This window comes from Salmo salar, chromosome 01 (assembly GCF_965601325.2).
Source record: "Salmo salar chromosome 01, fSalSal1, whole genome shotgun sequence".
NCBI lineage: Eukaryota > Metazoa > Chordata > Actinopteri > Salmoniformes > Salmonidae > Salmo > Salmo salar.
The window spans coordinates 141437863-141449968 of record NC_138291.1 but is presented as its reverse complement, the minus strand read 5'-3'; the positions used below and the strand labels follow the sequence as shown (position 1 = coordinate 141449968).

At 43.3% G+C, this 12106-nt stretch overlaps 1 protein-coding gene across 1 annotated transcript in view; it reads left to right on the top strand.

Moving 5' to 3' along the window:
• The window catches only part of LOC106561157 (ras-specific guanine nucleotide-releasing factor 2), a 97740-nt gene that overhangs the window by 1137 nt on the left and 84497 nt on the right, over positions 1–12106 (top strand). The gene's annotated exons all lie outside the window — the stretch shown is intronic.

Below are 12106 nucleotides of genomic sequence, written 5' to 3'. Positions count from 1 at the left end.
AAGGTGCTATCTGGAACCTAAAAGGGTTCTTTGGCTGTCCTCATAGGAGAACCCTTTGAAGAACCCTTTTCGTTCCAGGTAGAACCCTTTTGAGTTCCATGTAGAACCTTCTATGCAGAGAGTTCTACATGGAACCCAAAAGAGTTCTACCTGGAACCAAAAAGGGTTCTACCTGGGACCAAAAAGGGTTCTACCTGGGACCAAAAAGGGTTCTCCTATGGGGACCGCTGAAGAACCCTTTAGGAACCCTTTTTTCTAAGAGTGTAGTGAACAGAAGCTAAATATGGAAATACAAGTCTAATAGCCCCTACCAAGAGCTCCATTACTGGCTGACATCTTTGTTACTGTGATGAGCTGCATGGAGTCAGTGAGTGGGAACAGAGGTTTTCTTGTTGACCTATTACATCCTCACAGTTGGAGAGTGGAGACCGCACATTCCCTGGCTCTGTATACACTACAGTAGTCTACTAGCTTTGTATTAGCACATTTATACAAATGTTTATTCTACTGTATATATCTTTTTGCATTCACACAGTAACCTGTAATCTGTCTGTGGGTCTCCACATCTACGTATGTACACTACATGACCAAGAGTATGTGGACACCTGCTCGTCGAACATCTCATTCCAAAATCATGGGCCTTGATATGGAGTTGGTCCCCCCTTTGCTGTTATAACAGTCTCCACTCTTCAGTGAAGGCTTTCCACTAGATTTTGGGACTTTGCTGTGGGAACTTGGGCACTGATGTTGGGCAATTAGGCCTGGCTCACAGTCGGCGTTCCAATTCATCCCAAAGGTGTTCGATGGGGTTGAGGTCATGGCTCTGTGCAGGCCAGTCATGTTCTTCCAGAACGATTGCGACAAACCATTTCTGTATGGACCTCGCTTTGTGCACGGGGGCATTGTCATGCCGAAAAAGGGAAAGGGCCTTCCACAAACTGTTTCCACAAAGTTGGAAGCGCAGAATCGTCTGGAATGTCAATGTATGCTGTAGCGTTAAGATTGCTCTTCACTGGAACTAAGGGTCCTGAACCATGAAAAACCACCCCAGACCATTATTCATCCTACACCAAACTTTACAGTTAGCACTATGCATTCTGGCAGATAGCTTTCTCCTGGCATCCTCCAATCCCAAATTCGTCCATCGGACTGCCAGATGATGAAGTGTGATTCATCACTCCAGAGAATACGTTTCCACTGCTCCAGAGTCCAATGGCGGCGAGCTTTACACCACTCCAGCCAATGCTTGGCATTTCTCACTTTAGGTACTTACCTGTGTCTGTATCTCTCCAATGTGTGCTGCTACTGTCACCTTGGCACAGTATTCAACCCCTGCCGTTGAATTTAACCTGCATCCATGTACTGTACTATATATAGGCCTACTGTACTAGACTGAAAAACAATCACTTCATCAACATCACTTTACATGCTCTAAATCAGGGGTGTCAACATAATTTACCTTCAAAAATCATTTCCAGTTTTGTGCCTTTTTTTTGTTAAAACCCCAATGAGATCAGAAGTGTCAGAAGGGCAGCTCATTGTTGGAAATAGGACGACAACAAAAATCACCAACACACCACCACAATCATCATCTAATAAAACAGAGATTAGCTCATAGCCTGGAGGCAGCAGGAAGAGGGATTTTCATTGTCACATTAGGTCATGTTATCTTTTAGGTTGGTGTTGTGTACTGGTGTTGAGGACACATTAGATCACATTTTGACCACGTTAGATTTCCTCCGCACCCATGTCTGACGTGTGTGTGTGTCTGTCTGACACCCCTGCAAACCAACAGGACCCTAACAGCAATAGCAGCTACAGACACATGGCTCCATTGAACATTGAACAAACCAAATCAGTCCGTACAAGTGTCAATGTTGTCTTGCAGTGAGAAATGGCTACTGCAGTATCTAACTCTTTCCCCCTCAGTTTCTGTTCCTCCTGTGATTGTGATGATATAGATGAGGTCACTGACCCTCCCGTGTGCAATGAACTCAGCTTAGCTCTGGTGTGTGTGTGTGTGTGTGTGTGTGTGTGTGTGTGTGTGTGTGTGTGTGTGTGTGTGTGTGTGTGTGTGTGAATGTCTGTGTGACGTGTGCATGTGGTTGACAGTGTGTGTGTGAGGTCACCATTTCCACCATGTGCTAGGGAACATGCTCCCTAAACAGGTTTGGTACAGCTGTGCAACAAACACGTGGAACAGTCTTAAAACGGTATTATACCATTAGATTGGGCGACTGTAATTACACTGTATTTACACACATATTACAATGGTGTTACTAAGGTCGTAATGTCTATGTGTTGTGAACTTAATTGTCTACCTGGTGCTTCAGCTTAGCATATTCATGGGACATCCCAAACAATACAGTGTTCGATTCTGTCGGATCAAGGCCACTTAGTGGACTACCGAACACACAGCTCCAAAGGCTGGAAAGTGAGAGGGTTTTAAACACAAACACACATGCAAATGCGCACGCAAACATGTACGTGCACGCACACACACACCCTCACAAACACACACACGCAATCCACAAAGACGTCGAAGCATTTAAACCAGACTAAAACATCAGAGAGCTTCAAAGTGGCAATGGCTGATTGAGAGGCAGAGAAGTGTTCTACTGATGTCCTCTCAGATAGCACACACACACACACGCACGCACACGCACGCACACACACACACACACACACACACACACACACACACACACACACACACACACACACACACACACACACACACACACACACACACACACACACGACACACACACGCACGCACACACACAGAGAGTGATACAGTTTGAAATAATAGAACATTTACGCATCTCGTAAATGATGGTTAGGAAATGAACCCATAACTTGTTTCTCACAAGTGTAGGTTGTGAACTCTGCAAAACATTTCTCCAATCCTAGAATGAGAACAGTGAATTACTGAAATTACTACATGGTTTAACAGTAATGAATGTAACAAAATGATTGGGATTACATTTACTGCTGGTGACAAATATCATGGGGAATTGATAAAAAAAAAATCTAAGGCCAAACAATACACACAATGAATGCGCAAGAATTGGTGGGAAACAGCTGAGCCATTCTGGAGAGAGACTCACCTATATCTTTGCGACACACTCCTCCCCTTCTTGGCTTAACATTTTAAATTATACTGAAGACACATGGTCTTCACACATATTTTCGATGCTTTACACTGACAGCCGCAACACAATAATCAGCTAGGCCTATAGCCACGCGCGCTTCCCAAATAGGCTTAGGCCTACGAGCAAGTGATCTGAAAATGATCCTTGATTCCTCTGTGGCTAAGTCATGCTTTCTGGTGAAGTTTTTTGAATAATTGTATTTATTTCTGTATCGACAGGATTAATTATATAATTTTGGCAAATGTATTTCCATTTGCTTCCCAATTGGACCCACTGCTATGCCATTTCTCTCCTGTTGTATTGGTTTTCATATCAACTTTCTTTCGTTGTCCAGAAGCTAAAGGCACAATCCTAGTCATATTAAAAACCCATCCTAGTTGTTACATCTTTAGATTCCCCCTCTAAGTTTAACAGAGCTGTTCATTTCTGTCACATATAAACTCAGGAAAAAAAGAAACGCCCTCTCAACTGGGTTTATTTTCAGCAAACTTAACATTTGTAAATATTTGTATGAACATAACAAGATTCAACAACTGAGACATAAACTGAACAAGTTCCACAGACATGTGACTAACAGAAATGGAATAATGTGTCCCTGAATAAAGGGGGGGGGGTCAAAATCAAAAGTAACAGTCAGTATTGGATGTGGCCACCAGCTGCATTAAGTACTGCAGTGCATCTCCTCCTCATGGACTGCACCAGATTTGCCAGTTCTTGCTGTGAGATGTTACCCCACTCTTCCACCAAGGCACCTGCAAGTTCCCGGACATTTCTGGGGGGAATGGCCCTAGCCCTCACCCCCCCCGATCCAACAGGTCCCAGACATGCGCATTGGGATTGGCCATGGCAGAACACTGACATTCCTATCTTGCAGGAAACCACGCACAGAACGAGCAGTATGGCTGGTGGCATTGTCATGCTGGAGGGTCATGATGCTGGAGGGTCAGGATGAGCCTGCAGGAAGGGTACCACACGAGGGAGGAGGATGTCTTCCCTGTAACAGGGAAGCATTGAGATTGCCTGCAATGACAACAAGCTCAGTCTGATGATGCTGTGACACACCACCCCAGACCATGACAGACCCTCCACCTCCAAATCGATCCCGTTCCAGAGTACAGGCCTCGGTGTAATGCTCATTCCTTCGATGATAAATGCGAATCCGACCATCACCCCTGGTGAGACAAAACCGCGACTCGTCATTGAAGAGCACTTTTTGCCTGTCCTGTCTGGTCCAGCGACGGTGGGTTTGTGCCCATAGATCGACGTTGTTGTACGCCTTACAACAGACCTACAAGCCCTCAGTCCAGCCTCTCTCAGCCTATTACGGACAGTCAGAGCACTGATGGAGGGATTGTGCATGCCTGGTGTAACTCAGGCAGTTGTTGTTGCCATCCTGTAACAACAGCTTTATCCTCACAGAACATGATATTGTGCCTTAGAGCCGCAGCCTCATGTCCTTAAAGTTGCTGTTCTCATCGTTTAAAAAATACTTTTATCAACTACTGTAGCGACTGTGTCTAGGGGGTTTGGGCTGTGTCTTGTGTTAATGTCTCGTGTGTGTGTGTATGTGTGGTCCTGCTCTTGTGAGGTAGTGGAGGATAGCGTGTGTCTGTAGCCTTGCTGCAGGCTCTGAGGCTGTAGACTCTCTGTGCAGAGAGGGGAGATAGTCACGGAAGATTCCGTGTGAAGGCTCAGTCTCTGGTGAAAAGGACAGACTGTAAACTTGCAAACAGTTTGGGAAGCAGTGTTTCCTCTTATTATTTTGGGGAGGGGGCGTGCAAAGGACCTTAAAGCAACATTGAGAGCTGCAGACGCAAATGAGGCCAAATTAAGCCTTAATTGTTTTATATGGAGGAAGGGGGAAAGGATGGAAGGAAGAGAGGAAGGGTGAAAGGATGGAAGGAAGAGAAGAAGGGGGAAGGAAGATAGGGAATGCAGACTGCCTGTAAGTGTTTTCAGTCCGTCTGTCTGTCTGTATCTCTCTCTGTCTATCTCTCTTTCCCATCTCTCTCTTTATGTAAGTCCTTAGATAATCTACCTCTGTGGTCTCACATAGGAAAGTTCTGTATGCGAATGACGCGGCCTACTATAGGCTACTTCAATGCCAGCCAGCCAGCTGATTGATGGGTTACCATGGTTACCATGGTTGATAGTTGAAGTGGCACAGTTTGAGAACACACACACACACACACACACACAGAAGTAGCACTTCAAGAAATGTTATACAAGGTGGTCTACAATTTCTGGCAGAGAAAGAGAATTAGAGAGAGTGAGGGAGGGAGGGAGAGAATGAGAGATGATAAGGGAGTAAAAGGCTGGAGATGAGTAGAGAGAAATATTGTAGATGAGGAGAAAGACAGAGTGTGTAAATGAGAGCTGGGATGTGATTGACAGTATTAAGTATGATGTGTGATGAGAAAAAGGGAGGGAATGAGGGGAGGGTTGTAAAGGTTGTGTGTGTGGCCCTCTGCTGTGATGGTGTCTACTCTTAGTACACACGGATCATTACACCCTGAAGACTGACTGTGACAATGAGAGCAAGAGTTTCCGTTAGCCTGCAATTGCCGGCTTTTGGCCGATAAAAAAAATAGAAAAACCAATAAATAAAACTGTTGCCGGCCAAAATGATCGGGACAAAACAAATCCCATTGCAAAATAATGCTTTTTATTCAATGATGGAAATACCATTCCATGTAAAAACATTTGACAGTCACGCTTATCGGTCTATAGGTTAATTTGCATAATTTCGTGGAATTAAATTGGCTTGTACGTATTTTCATTGGAGTAAAATGTGACCATTCATTGTGGAAAAATTTGAAATGCAATCATGTGTTTTAAACAGATTTGGTGCTGAATAAAAAATAGCTGCTATTTTTATTTCTCAACTGGTAATTGAAACGCAGCTCCCATTTACCATTCAAGTGCAGGCAACAGGCTATATGCACTCACCCACCACTTTACAATGTGAGCTGGAGGCAGTATGCATTTTGAAAACATACTTGTTTGTAACCTAAATGTTTTATTTTATTTTATGAGGCATGTCTTACTTTGCTTCAAAGTAGCCTACAGGCAAAATCCAACCATGGAAACTTGGAGGAAATTATTTAATAAAGACTTAATCGGCTGAGCGTGAGTTTAAAGTTTGGGGAAGCTTAAAATGTGACAGTACCCCCTCCCCGACGCGCGGCTCTAGCTGTAGACCGCCGACCAAAATGACGATCCCGGGGATCAGGAGCGGACCTGTCGCCTCTGCTGAGGTGCAGGAACCTGATGAACTGGTTGAGGCATGGCAGCCTGTCGAGCCAGCTAAGGCAGGGGAACCCGTCGAGCCCGCCGAGGCAGGGGAATAAGACAAACCGAATCCGACAAGGCCTTTCAGGTAGCTCTGGTTCTGACACCCGGACCCGACATCACCTCCAACACAAAATTTAAATAAACACACTCTCTGATGCTTCCCTTTGGAGAGGCGTCATTCTATAACGTGCACGCTGGGAGTCGGGAAGTAAGTTCAGGGAGTGAATTAATTAATTAATAAACAAAACATAATACGAACAACACACAGACATGAAACCGAAACAATGACGCCTGGGGAAGGAACCAAAGGGAGTGACATATAAAGGGCAGGTAATCAAGGAGGGGATGAAGTCCAGGTGAGTGTCATTATGCGCGTAACAGATGGTGACAGGTGTGCGCCATAACGAGCAGCCTGGTGACCTAGAGGCCGGAGAGGGAGCACACGTGACAAATATTGTAATCAGATTACAGATACGTTTGAAAAACTTGATGATTACTTCTGGGATTACTTTCAAATTCAGAAAGGACGTTTGCGAGAAACAATCTTTGACACTCCTATGTCTTCTCAATGACATTTAGATCAGCATTGAAAAAGGACACAAATGTAAGTTTGTTCCACCTGAGTGAGTCTGACCACAAGTCAGAGACCACTATGATGACACACCAAATGTGACCCAATTCAAGAAACTAGGTGTCTGTCGCAAGTCACGACTTCACAAGGGAGCCTTTTGAACGTAAACAAATATTTATCAAAATGCATTTTTTGACAGAAATGCCTTCTCGAATATGTGAATTTTCATGTGCCTTAATATCAAACTTGTATGTCGAATAAAATTGTTGAGACTGCTGTCTTTTTCTGTGGCTAAACCAACTAGGCTCGTAATTTAACCATTTTATTAGTATTTACAGATGACATACAAGATTGATGTTAAGGCACATGAAAGTTCACATGTTCGAGAAAGCATGTCTGTGCGTTGTTCGTGTTTTGTATAATGTTTAGTTTATTCATTAAATGTATTCACTCCCTGAACTTGCTTTTTGGCCAAAATGCCTTCTCACACGTGAACTTTCATGTGCCTTATTATCAAACTTGTATGTCATCTGTAAATACTAATAAAATGGTTAAATTACGAGCCTAGTTGGTTTAGCCACAGAAAAAGGCAGAGGTCTCAACGTCAACAATGAAGAGGAAACTCCGGGATGTTGGCCTTCTAGGCAAAGTTGCAAAGAAAAAGCCATATCTCAGACTGGCCAATAAAAAGAAACGATTAAGATGGGCAAAATAACACAGACACTGGCCAGAGGAACTCTACTTAGAAGGCCAGCATCCTGGAGTCGCCTGTTCACTTTTGACATTGAGACTGGTGTTTTGCGGGTACTATTTAATGAAGTTACCAGTTGAGGACTTGTGAGGCGTCTGTTTCTCAAACTAGACACTAATGTACTTGTCCTCTTGCTCAGTTGTGCACCGGGGCCTCCCACTCCTCTCTATTCTGGTTAGAGCCAGTTTGCGCTGTTCTGTGAAGGGAGTAGTACACAGCGTTGTACGAGATCTTTAGTTTCTTGGCAATTTCTCGCATGTAATAGCCTTCATTTCTCAGAACAAGAATACACTGATGCGTTTCAGAAGAAAGTTCTTTGTTTCTGGCCATTTTGAGCCTGTAATCGAACCCACAAATGCTGACCCTCCAGATACTCAATTAGTCTTAAGAAGGTCAGTTTTAATGCTTGTTTAATCAGAACAACAGTTTTCAGCTGTGCTAACATAATTGCAAAAGGGATTTCTAATGATCAATTAGCTTTAAAAATGATTAACTTGGATTAGCTAGCCCAACGTGCCATTGGAACACAGGAGGGATGGTTGCTGATAATGGGCCTCTGAACGCCTATGTAGATATTCAATTAAAAATCAGCCGTTTCCAGCTACAACAGTAATTTACAACATCAATAATGTCAACACCGTATTTCTGATCATTTTGATGTTATTTTAATGGACCAAAAAAAAGGCTTTTCGTTCAAAAACAAGGACATTTCTAAGTGACCCCAAACTTTTGAACAGTAGTATAAACAGTTGAAGTCGGAAGTTTACATACACCTTAGCCAAATACATTTAAACTCAGTTTTTCACAATTCCTGACATTTAATCCTAGTAAAAATTCCCTGACTTAGGTCAGTTAGGATCACCACTTTATTTTAAGAAGTGAAATGTCAGAATAATACTAGAGAGAATGATTTATTTCAGCTTGTATTTCTTTCATCACATTCCCAGTGGGTCAGAAGTTTACATACACTCTATTAGTATTTGGTAGCATTGCTTTTAAATTGTTTAAACTGGGTCAAGCAATTCAGGTAGCCTTCCACAAGCTTCTCACAATAAGTTGGGTGAATTTTGTCCCATTCCTCCTGACAGAGCTGGTGTAACTGTGTCAGGTTTGTAGGCCTCCTTGCTCACACACGCTTTTTCAGTTCGGCCCACAAATTTTCTATAGGCTTGAGGTCAGGGCATTGTGATGGTCACTCCAATACCTTGACTTTGACTTTTGCCACAACTTTAGAAGTATGCTTGGGGTCATTGTCCATTTGGAATACCCATTTGCGACCAAGCTTTAACTTCCTGACTGATGTCTTGAGATGTTGCTTCAATATATCCATATAATTTTCCTTCCTCATGGTGTCATCTATTTTGTAAAGTGCACCAGTCCCTCCTGCAGCAAAGCACCCCCACAACATGATGCTGCCACCCCCGTGCTTCATGGTTGGGATGGTGTTCTTCAGCTTGCAAGCCTTCCCCTTTTTCCTCCAAACATAACAATGGTCATTATGGCCAAAGAGTTATATTTTTGGTTCATCAGACCAGAGGACATTTCCCCAATAAGTACGATCTTTGTCCCCATATGCAGTTGCAAACCATAGTCTAGTTTTTTTATGGCGGTTTTGGAGCAGTGGCTTCTTCCTTGCTGAGCGGCCTTTCAGGTTATGTCGATATAGGACTCGTTTTACTGTGGATATAGATACTTTTGTACCTGTTTCCTCCAGCATCTTCACAATGTCTTTTGCTGTTGTTCTGGGATTGATTTGCACTTTTTGCACCAAAGTACGTTCATCTCTCGGAGACAGAACGCGTCTCCTTCCTGAGTGGTATGATGGCTGCGTGGTCCCATGGTGTTCATACTTGCGTACTATTGTTTGTACAGATGAACGTGGTACCTTCAGGCGTTTGGAAATTGCACCCAAGGATGAACCAGACTTGTGGAGGTCTACAATTTCTTTATTGAGGTCTTGGCTGATTTCTTTTGATTTTGCCATGTCAAGCAACGAGACACTGAGTTTGAAGGTAGGCCTTGAAATACATCCACAGGTACACCTCCAATTGACTCAAATGATGTCAATTAGCCTATCAGAAGCTTCTAAAGCCATGGCATCATTTTCTGGAATTTTCCAAGCTGTTTAAAGGCACAGTCAACTTAGTGTATGTAAACTTCTGACCCACTGGAATTGTGATACAGTGAATTATAAGTTAAATAATCTGTCCGTAAACAATTGTTGGAAAGATTGCTTGTGTCATGCACCAAGCAGATGTCCTAACCGACTTGCCAAAACTATTGTTTGTTAAGAAGACATTTGTGGAGTGGTTGAAAAACGAGTTTAATGACTCCAACCTAAGTGTATGTAAACTTCCGACTTCAACTGTATATACACACATCGATTATTGAAGAATATTGAAAAATGCCTCATGAGTTTAGTTCAAGTGTCACACCCAAAACCAAAAATATAAGCTTGTTTTTCTCCAATGTTTCTAAACATTGTAAATGTAAACACACTGTACATCCTCAAAACATGGTTAAAACAATCATTTTGATATAATGGCTGGTCAGTCCTTGCATCCATAGTGCTGTCTATTAATCTGAGAGCGGTAAGGTTTCTCCAGGCCCATCCCTCAGCTTTTTACCAAAACAGAGGTGGGGCGGCCATTTTGTTATTGTTTCATCTGTGAATTTGTCTTATAAACAGCTGTATTATCCAGATATTAAAGTGTCACCCACTAAAAAGGTCAACAATAGGCCTATAGCAAATGCAGCATAAGGCATTCATTTTCCCCATGTTAACAGCACTTTTCAGTAGTGCTCAAAGCACGCCATTCCATGAGCGTAGCATTTCTTTTTCAACTAGAATCAATGAGTCCAATCAGTCCTCCATGACAACAAAATCATAAACAGAGTAGAGCTGGCTAGTAAGTCCTTAGTTTTGGGGTTATGCTCAGGTAAAACAATTTGGCTAACCTATACTTCCATAATTCAAAGTCCTATTCTTGAAGATCAAGGGGTATACGATGTATTGGAATTAGGTTGCTAGATCGAATCCCTGAGCTGACAAGGTAAAAATATGTCGTTCTGCCCCTGAACGAGGCAGTTTTTGTTCTCAGAATTTGTTCTTAACTGACTTGCCTAGTTAAATAAAGGTTAAATAAAAAATACATAAAAAAAAGGCAGGCAGGGGTCAATAATCCAGCGAGGGTGTAAAGCACCGGAACAGCAGGCAGAGTCAGGTCAGGCAGAGGTCAATAATCCAGAGAGGGTGTAAAGCACCGGAACAGCAGGCGGGGTCAGGTCAGGCAGGGGTCAATAATCCAGAGAGGGTGTAAAGCACCGGAACAGCAGGCGGGGTCAGGTCAGGCAGGGGTCAATAATCCAGAGAGGGTGTAAAGCACCGGAACAGCAGGTGGGGTCAGGTCAGGCAGGGGTCAATAATCCAGAGAGGGTGTAAAGCACCGGAACAGCAGGTGGGGTCAGGTCAGGCAGGGGTCAATAATCCAGAGAGGGTGTAAAGCACCGGAACAGCAGGCAGAGTCAGGTCAGGCAGGGGTCAATAATCCAGAGAGGGTGTAAAGCACCGGAACAGCAGGCAGAGTCAGGTCAGGCAGGGGTCAATAATCCAGAGAGGGTGTAAAGCACCGGAACAGCAGGTGGGGTCAGGTCAGGCAGGGGTCAATAATCCAGAGAGGGTGTAAAGCACCGGAACAGCAGGCAGGGTCAGGTCAGGCAGAGGTCAATAATCCAGAGAAGAGGCAAAGGTACAGGACGGCAGGTAGGAAAGGTTGAAAACAGGGACTATAGCAAAGACAGGCACAAGGGAAACCACTGGCAGGTTTGAATGAAGAGAACAAACTAGCACAGACAGTAAACACAGGTATAAGTACCCAGGGGTATAATGGGGAAGATGGGTGACACCTGGAGGGGGGTGGAGACAAGCAAAAGGACAGGTGAAACAGATCAGGGAGTGACAAAATATATAATGGAATCATATTATTTTATGTAGTAGAAAGTGATGGGTTAGAGGAAGCCTACACAGCCAACCCATAAAGTAAAACGTAACATCCATATATGGCCAGCAATGTAAACTTTAACATTGCTTTATCTGCAATAGATGGTAACATACATTTTTGTCTTCTTCTAATGCCTCTTAAGGGGAAAGTAATCTAAAAGTAACTGAATGTAATCAGATTACGTTACTGAATACAGTTTTGGACAGGTATCTAGTAACTGTAACAGATTACATTTAGAAAGTAATTTACCCAACCCTGCTGTCAGCTGCACTGTTGGGAATGGTGTTTTCCCGCGAATTGCATTTGAGCAACATTTTTCGAACATTTTATTGGC